Source organism: Lathamus discolor, unplaced genomic scaffold (assembly GCF_037157495.1).
Source record: "Lathamus discolor isolate bLatDis1 unplaced genomic scaffold, bLatDis1.hap1 Scaffold_175, whole genome shotgun sequence".
Classification (NCBI taxonomy): Eukaryota; Metazoa; Chordata; class Aves; order Psittaciformes; family Psittacidae; genus Lathamus; species Lathamus discolor.
Genome location: NW_027069204.1, coordinates 20,001 through 27,500, shown reverse-complemented (window position 1 = coordinate 27,500; position 7,500 = coordinate 20,001).

Here is a 7,500-nt window from a genome sequence, read left to right as displayed (position 1 = left end):
AGCCCGGCCCGCCGGGGGCCCTCTCCGACGCGACCCGAAAGGCCTCATCGATCGGTCGGGGAAGACAGGAAGGACGACAAGACGGGTAAAAAAGGCCTCCCCCACGGTAGGCCAAAACGCTGCGTGTTCCTGAGACAACAGGGCAGCCCCGAGCCCACCCCGCGGGGACTATTCGGGGCCGGGTGGTGAAAAGGCCGACGAGAGCTCCCGCGAGCCCCTCTTATCCACAAAAAGCCACCGCGTTTTCGGTTCCCCGCTTCGCGGGCTCCAGCTTTAACGCCGGCAAAAGAGCGACAAGAGCGAAAAAGGAGAGGGAAAAGGCAGAAAGGGAAAAAGGGGGGGTGGGGGGTGGAAAGAGGTAACGGGGGGGGGGGCCGGACGGAGAGGGGGGGAAGAGGTAAGAGAGGGGGGAGCAGACGGAGGAGGGGGGGGAAAAGAGGTAAAAGAGGGGGGAGCAGACGGAGGAGGGGGGAAAAAGTTAAAAGAGGGGGGGCGGGAGGGGAGGGAGGAGGAAGGGGGGGGGAACAAAACAAAACAAAACAAAACAAAACAAAAAAAAAAAAAAACCCAGTACCGCCACCTGGGCCGAACCACCGGGCGCCTAGGCAAGCGCAAGCAAGAGCCGGACGCTGCTAAGGGGATCTCAGCGCCTGGACGTAACCGACGGGCTCGCCCGCCCGTGCCATCATCGGAGCCCCTCGCTCAGCTCACGGACGGGGCGGCGAGAAAATTGAGACCTGGGGATCGAGTCCCGCCACGGTCTTCCCAGCGTTCGAGTGCCGGCCTCCTCCGCCGCCGGTCTTTTTGCTCTCGGTCCACGCGGACGGAGACGAACGAACCAAGCTCGGGAAGCGCCGCGAAAGGCTGCCCAGTACACCCCTCACTATCGACGGCTGAGCCGCGGAGCGTGACAGCCTCTCAGCTAGCGCTGCTGCGGAGACGAGCCACTACTCGCTCCTGTAATACGGACAGACACTTCTCCGCCCGCGCTGGAGCGCAACACCAGACTTGTAGGCTCACCCGGTTGGTGCGCCAGCGACGACGCAATTTTCGATGACTCAACTGGAGGCAGCGAGAAACGGCCGCCTCCTCGACCGCCTCCGGAAGCGACGCGCCCGGCAAGATCTATCGCGGGACCTGGGAAATGCGGCTAAGTCCGCCGCGAGCCTGAAGTCCCCCCCAGAGACGGCGCGCGGAACTCTCCCTGCAAATCCGGCTAAGTCCCGGCGGAGCCGGCTAGACCTGACGGCAAACTGCGGCCCCCACCGCGAGCTCGCCGTCCGCCCGCCCTCCGGGAGGCTCGCAGGCTCGGGCAGCGCTTGCCGGGCGGGTGAGGCGCGGGTCCCTGCAAATCCGGCAAAGTCCCGGCGGAGCCGGCTCGACCCGACGGCAAACGGCGGCCCCCACCGCGAGCTCGCCGTCCGCCCGCCCTCCGGGAGGCTCGCAGGCTCGGGCAGCGCTTGCCGGGCGGGTGAGGCGCGGGTCCCTGCAAATCCGGCAAAGTCCCGGCGGAGCCGGCTGGACCGGACGGCAAACGGCGGCCCCCACCGCGAGCTCGCCGTCCGCCCGCCCTCCGGGAGGCTCGCAGGCTCGGGCAGCGCTTGCCGGGCGGGTGAGGCGCGGGTCCCTGCAAATCCGGCAAAGTCCCGGCGGAGCCGGCTCGACCCGACGGCAAACGGCGGCCCCCACCGCGAGCTCGCCGTCCGCCCGCCCTCCGGGAGGCTCGCAGGCTCGGGCAGCGCTTGCCGGGCGGGTGAGGCGCGGGTCCCTGCAAATCCGGCAAAGTCCCGGCGGAGCCGGCTCGACCCGACGGCAAACGGCGGCCCCCACCGCGAGCTCGCCGTCCGCCCGCCCTCCGGGAGGCTCGCAGGCTCGGGCAGCGCTTGCCGAGCGGGTGAGGCGCGGGTCCCTGCAAATCCGGCAAAGTCCCGGCGGAGCCGGCTCGACCGGACGGCAAACTGCGGCCCCCACCGCGAGCTCGCCGTCCGCCCGCCCTCCGGGAGGCTCGCAGGCTCGGGCAGCGCTTGCCGGGCGGGTGAGGCGCGGGTCCCTGCAAATCCGGCAAAGTCCCGGCGGAGCCGGCTCGACCCGACGGCAAACGGCGGCCCCCACCGCGAGCTCGCCGTCCGCCCGCCCTCCGGGAGGCTCGCAGGCTCGGGCAGCGCTTGCCGGGCGGGTGAGGCGCGGGTCCCTGCAAATCCGGCAAAGTCCCGGCGGAGCCGGCTGGACCGGACGGCAAACGGCGGCCCCCACCGCGAGCTCGCCGTCCGCCCGCCCTCCGGGAGGCTCGCAGGCTCGGGCAGCGCTTGCCGGGCGGGTGAGGCGCGGGTCCCTGCAAATCCGGCAAAGTCCCGGCGGAGCCGGCTCGACCCGACGGCAAACGGCGGCCCCCACCGCGAGCTCGCCGTCCGCCCGCCCTCCGGGAGGCTCGCAGGCTCGGGCAGCGCTTGCCGGGCGGGTGAGGCGCGGGTCCCTGCAAATCCGGCAAAGTCCCGGCGGAGCCGGCTCGACCCGACGGCAAACGGCGGCCCCCACCGCGAGCTCGCCGTCCGCCCGCCCTCCGGGAGGCTCGCAGGCTCGGGCAGCGCTTGCCGAGCGGGTGAGGCGCGGGTCCCTGCAAATCCGGCAAAGTCCCGGCGGAGCCGGCTCGACCGGACGGCAAACTGCGGCCCCCACCGCGAGCTCGCCGTCCGCCCGCCCTCCGGGAGGCTCGCAGGCTCGGGCAGCGCTTGCCGGGCGGGTGAGGCGCGGGTCCCTGCAAATCCGGCAAAGTCCCGGCGGAGCCGGCTCGACCCGACGGCAAACGGCGGCCCCCACCGCGAGCTCGCCGTCCGGGAGGCTCGCAGGCTCGGGCAGCGCTTGCCGGGCGGGTGAGGCGCGGGTCCCTGCAAATCCGGCAAAGTCCCGGCGGAGCCGGCTCGACCCGACGGCAAACGGCGGCCCCCACCGCGAGCTCGCCGTCCGCCCGCCCTCCGGGAGGCTCGCAGGCTCGGGCAGCGCTTGCCGGGCGGGTGAGGCGCGGGTCCCTGCAAATCCGGCAAAGTCCCGGCGGAGCCGGCTGGACCGGACGGCAAACGGCGGCCCCCACCGCGAGCTCGCCGTCCGCCCGCCCTCCGGGAGGCTCGCAGGCTCGGGCAGCGCTTGCCGGGCGGGTGAGGCGCGGGTCCCTGCAAATCCGGCAAAGTCCCGGCGGAGCCGGCTCGACCCGACGGCAAACGGCGGCCCCCACCGCGAGCTCGCCGTCCGCCCGCCCTCCGGGAGGCTCGCAGGCTCGGGCAGCGCTTGCCGGGCGGGTGAGGCGCGGGTCCCTGCAAATCCGGCAAAGTCCCGGCGGAGCCGGCTGGACCGGACGGCAAACGGCGGCCCCCACCGCGAGCTCGCCGTCCGCCCGCCCTCCGGGAGGCTCGCAGGCTCGGGCAGCGCTTGCCGAGCGGGTGAGGCGCGGGTCCCTGCAAATCCGGCAAAGTCCCGGCGGAGCCGGCTCGACCGGACGGCAAACTGCGGCCCCCACCGCGAGCTCGCCGTCCGCCCGCCCTCCGGGAGGCTCGCAGGCTCGGGCAGCGCTTGCCGGGCGGGTGAGGCGCGGGTCCCTGCAAATCCGGCAAAGTCCCGGCGGAGCCGGCTCGACCCGACGGCAAACGGCGGCCCCCACCGCGAGCTCGCCGTCCGGGAGGCTCGCAGGCTCGGGCAGCGCTTGCCGGGCGGGTGAGGCGCGGGTCCCTGCAAATCCGGCAAAGTCCCGGCGGAGCCGGCTCGACCCGACGGCAAACGGCGGCCCCCACCGCGAGCTCGCCGTCCGCCCGCCCTCCGGGAGGCTCGCAGGCTCGGGCAGCGCTTGCCGGGCGGGTGAGGCGCGGGTCCCTGCAAATCCGGCAAAGTCCCGGCGGAGCCGGCTCGACCCGACGGCAAACGGCGGCCCCCACCGCGAGCTCGCCGTCCGGGAGGCTCGCAGGCTCGGGCAGCGCTTGCCGGGCGGGTGAGGCGCGGGTCCCTGCAAATCCGGCAAAGTCCCGGCGGAGCCGGCTCGACCCGACGGCAAACGGCGGCCCCCACCGCGAGCTCGCCGTCCGCCCGCCCTCCGGGAGGCTCGCAGGCTCGGGCAGCGCTTGCCGGGCGGGTGAGGCGCGGGTCCCTGCAAATCCGGCAAAGTCCCGGCGGAGCCGGCTCGACCCGACGGCAAACGGCGGCCCCCACCGCGAGCTCGCCGTCCGCCCGCCCTCCGGGAGGCTCGCAGGCTCGGGCAGCGCTTGCCGGGCGGGTGGGGCGCGGGTCCCGGCGCTGCCGGGCACTCGCCAGCCTTTTCTCGGCTGTTAGGGGTTGCCTCGGCTTTCCCGCTCCGTCATCTGACAATCCCCCCTGAAACAGCCTCTGGCTGGTGCTGGGGGCCGGGCGGGCAGAGGCAGCAGCCTGGGTCCCGGTGCTCGCCAGCTTGTTTTGTTCCGTGGGGGCTTGGTTGTTTTTTTGGTTTCGCGTGTCCGTCTGCTGACACACAGCCCACCACCCCGTCCCGCCGCGAAACACGTCTCTGGCTGGCGGTGGTGGGTGGGGGGACCAGGACCGCACCAGCTACGCACAAAGAGAAAAATGACCGCGACCGCTGAACCCAGGACGCACCGAAATACACCAGCCGATGCAGCCCGGGGTTCTGCAGATGCTGCGGCGCCCACCCCTCCTCCGCGGTGCCTCCCCCCGCCCCACAACGGGCTGGGAACAGATTGCAAAGATGTTCTTCTGGTTTGTGGTTTGGGGGAAATGTGTCTGAAACTGAGGAGAAGAGATGAAGATAGCGTGGCCGAGGATAGAAGGGAGGATTACGTTGCTCTTGCTGAGCATCCAAACAGGGTTCCCCACCACTGATGTTCTCACGGTTAAGTCTGTGGAACGTTAGGCACAGGTTAACGGTCGGCCTCAATGTTCTCAAGGGTCCTTTCCAAATCAAAAGGATTCTGCAGTTCTAAGAAAAGTTGATGTTTAGACTCAACTCTGTCCCTCGTCAGAGAAATGGCACTGCAGGAAGGCCGTGCGTCTGCCAGCTGAGGGAGGGAGCATCAGCACTTGCTTCGGCCTGTTTCCTATGGTGTTGCCCTGGAGCGCCGAGGAGCCCCGGAGGGAGCCCAGCGGGGCAGAGGCAGAGCCACCTCGGGCTGGGCCTCTGCTGCTGAGCTGGGCCGGGCTCCCGGGACGCAGATAGACGCTGGCGAGGGGGCAGAGCTGCAGAGAGACAGCTGCTCTGCCCAGGCGCAGGGCCGGCCGGGGGGGGCACCGCCTGCAGGCCCCCAGGGGAGACCTGCCAGCCTCAGAGAGCTGAAAGGCACTCCGCAGCGGAGGCTGCCGAGAGGTTTCTGCGGGAGAAACGTTCCCAGCCCTGTGCGTGATCAGGCTCTGGGTGCAGGACAATGCAGCTGTAGCTCCTGGAGGGATCTCCTCGAGCCGCTGCCTCGGACAGTCCATGGGATCTGTCAGGAGGACGCTCTCGGTTTCTCTGTGCGGATCAGGAGGAGGATGTGCTGCAGAGCAGGCCTTCCCTCTGCAGCGTCTGAGTGAGAGGAGAAAGCAGGTCCCTCATCCAGGGCTTGGCTGCAGGGTGTGAATGTGCGTGTGCAGCCAGCGGTGGGTGCCCGGCGCTTTCCTTGCGAGCAGGGTCCCCGCAGCTCAGGGGCTGTGTGCCGGGGCAGGGACTCTGCCGCCTGCCAGGGCCAGCAGCACTCAGCCTGCGCGGGGAGCTCCCCGAGGTGCTCGGAGAAGTAGAGGGGGAAGCGACAGGGAACCCCTGGCAGGGAAGGAAAAGTGTTCTTGGCTCCAGGAGCACCGAGAGGGAGCAGAACTGGGCACAGAGCAGGAGCTCCTGGCAGGGACAGCTCCAAGAAAGAGAGGCATGGACAGGGAGGGGGGGGGGGGGGGAAGTGAAGCCCATCCCTGGGGGCGGGGGGGGGGGGGGTGGGGGGGTGGGGTGCGTTCAGGCATCGTTTTCCCCAGCCACCGTGTTTTCGCTGTCCCGCTTCGCGGGCTCCAGCTTTAGCGCCGGAAAGAGAACAACGAGAGAGGGGCGGAAAGGAGAGCGAAGGGGCGGAAAAAAGAAAAAGGGAGGGGGTGGGGGGGGTGGGGAGGCGGTGGTGTCGGCGGCAGGGTTAAATATTATTAGGTGCCGTCACCTCGTCCCCATCAGTGGGCCCTAGGCAAGCCCAAGCGAGAGCCAGACGCTGCTAAGGCATCTCTGCGCCGGGACGTACCGAGACGGAAAAACGGTCGGTACTAAAAACTGTTTGTGCTGAAGTAAATGCTCGGATTACTGCAGGGGCGACGGCAGGGAGGCCTGAAGGTCGCACTGCCCTGAACCAGCTCCCGCGCTCGAGCGGGGGATACATTGAAACCCAGCAGCCGGCGCACCTGGGGCTCTGCAGACGCCGCGGCGCGCCGCCCCGCCCGCTCTTCTCGGCGAAACCCCCCCCTCCCCCTCCCCCTCCCCCCCACCCCCAGCCCCCCGCCTTCCCGCCTCCCCCCTCCCCCACCCCCACTCGCGGCGCATGCGCACAGGCACAGAGAGAGGCACCCCTCGCCGTGCGCACCCTCCCCCCCCGCCCCGCGCTGCCGTTCCGGACCCGCCGAGCGCTGGGTGCGGCCCCAGTCACCAGACGGCGGCACCGCCCCGGAGCAGCAGGGCGGAGGGGCAGGGGTCGGCAGCCTGACGCTCTGCGCCTGCGCGCTCGCCCCCCTCAACGCCCCTCCTCCCCCGGCTCGGCAAGCGGGTCTCCGCCAGCGACGAAAACAAGGGCTGCTCCTCTGCCTGACGGGCTGTCCCGCGCTCAGTTCGCCGGGAGCCGGTAGGCAGGCAGCAAGGAAGGAAAGAAGGAAGGAGGCAGACAGACAGACAGAAAGAAAGACAGACAGACAGACAGACAGTGGTCGGTGAGCAGGTGGGGAGCCTGGCGCACGCAATGGTGGGCCGGGGATATGGGGGGGGGCGGTGTTGGGATTGACTCTGTGTGTGTGTGTGTGTGTGTGTGTGTGTGCGGTTTGGTTTTGTTTTTTTTTTTTTTTCGTCGTCTCCCCCCCCCCCCCGGAGACGTTCTCTGCGTGGTTCGCTTGGGATTTCCCGCTTTGTATTTTCTTTTCGGTTTTCCCTTGTCTCCTCCTTTTTTGGCCCACGACCCCTGCCTCCGTTTGCTTTTTCTAACCGCGGCACGGAGCGCAGCAGCAGCAGGAAGGGAGGCCGCGCCCTGTCGGGACTTTTCGTCTGCCGCCTGGGCACGGAGGCGGCAGGGCTCCGCGTGCCCTCTCAGGCGGAAATGAGCTGGGTTTGTTTGGCTGTTGGGAGCTCCCGCCGCCCCCTCTTTGAATAAAATGAAGGCGTACGGGAGGGGAGAGGAGAGGGAGGGGGTGGAGGGCCGGGGAGACCGAGACCGTAAGCCGAGAGAGAAAGGGAAGGAGAATACAAAAGGAAACGGGTTGCACGCGCGGCTTTTTTACACAGACGCCTTCCCGAGGGGGCGTGGGGACGAG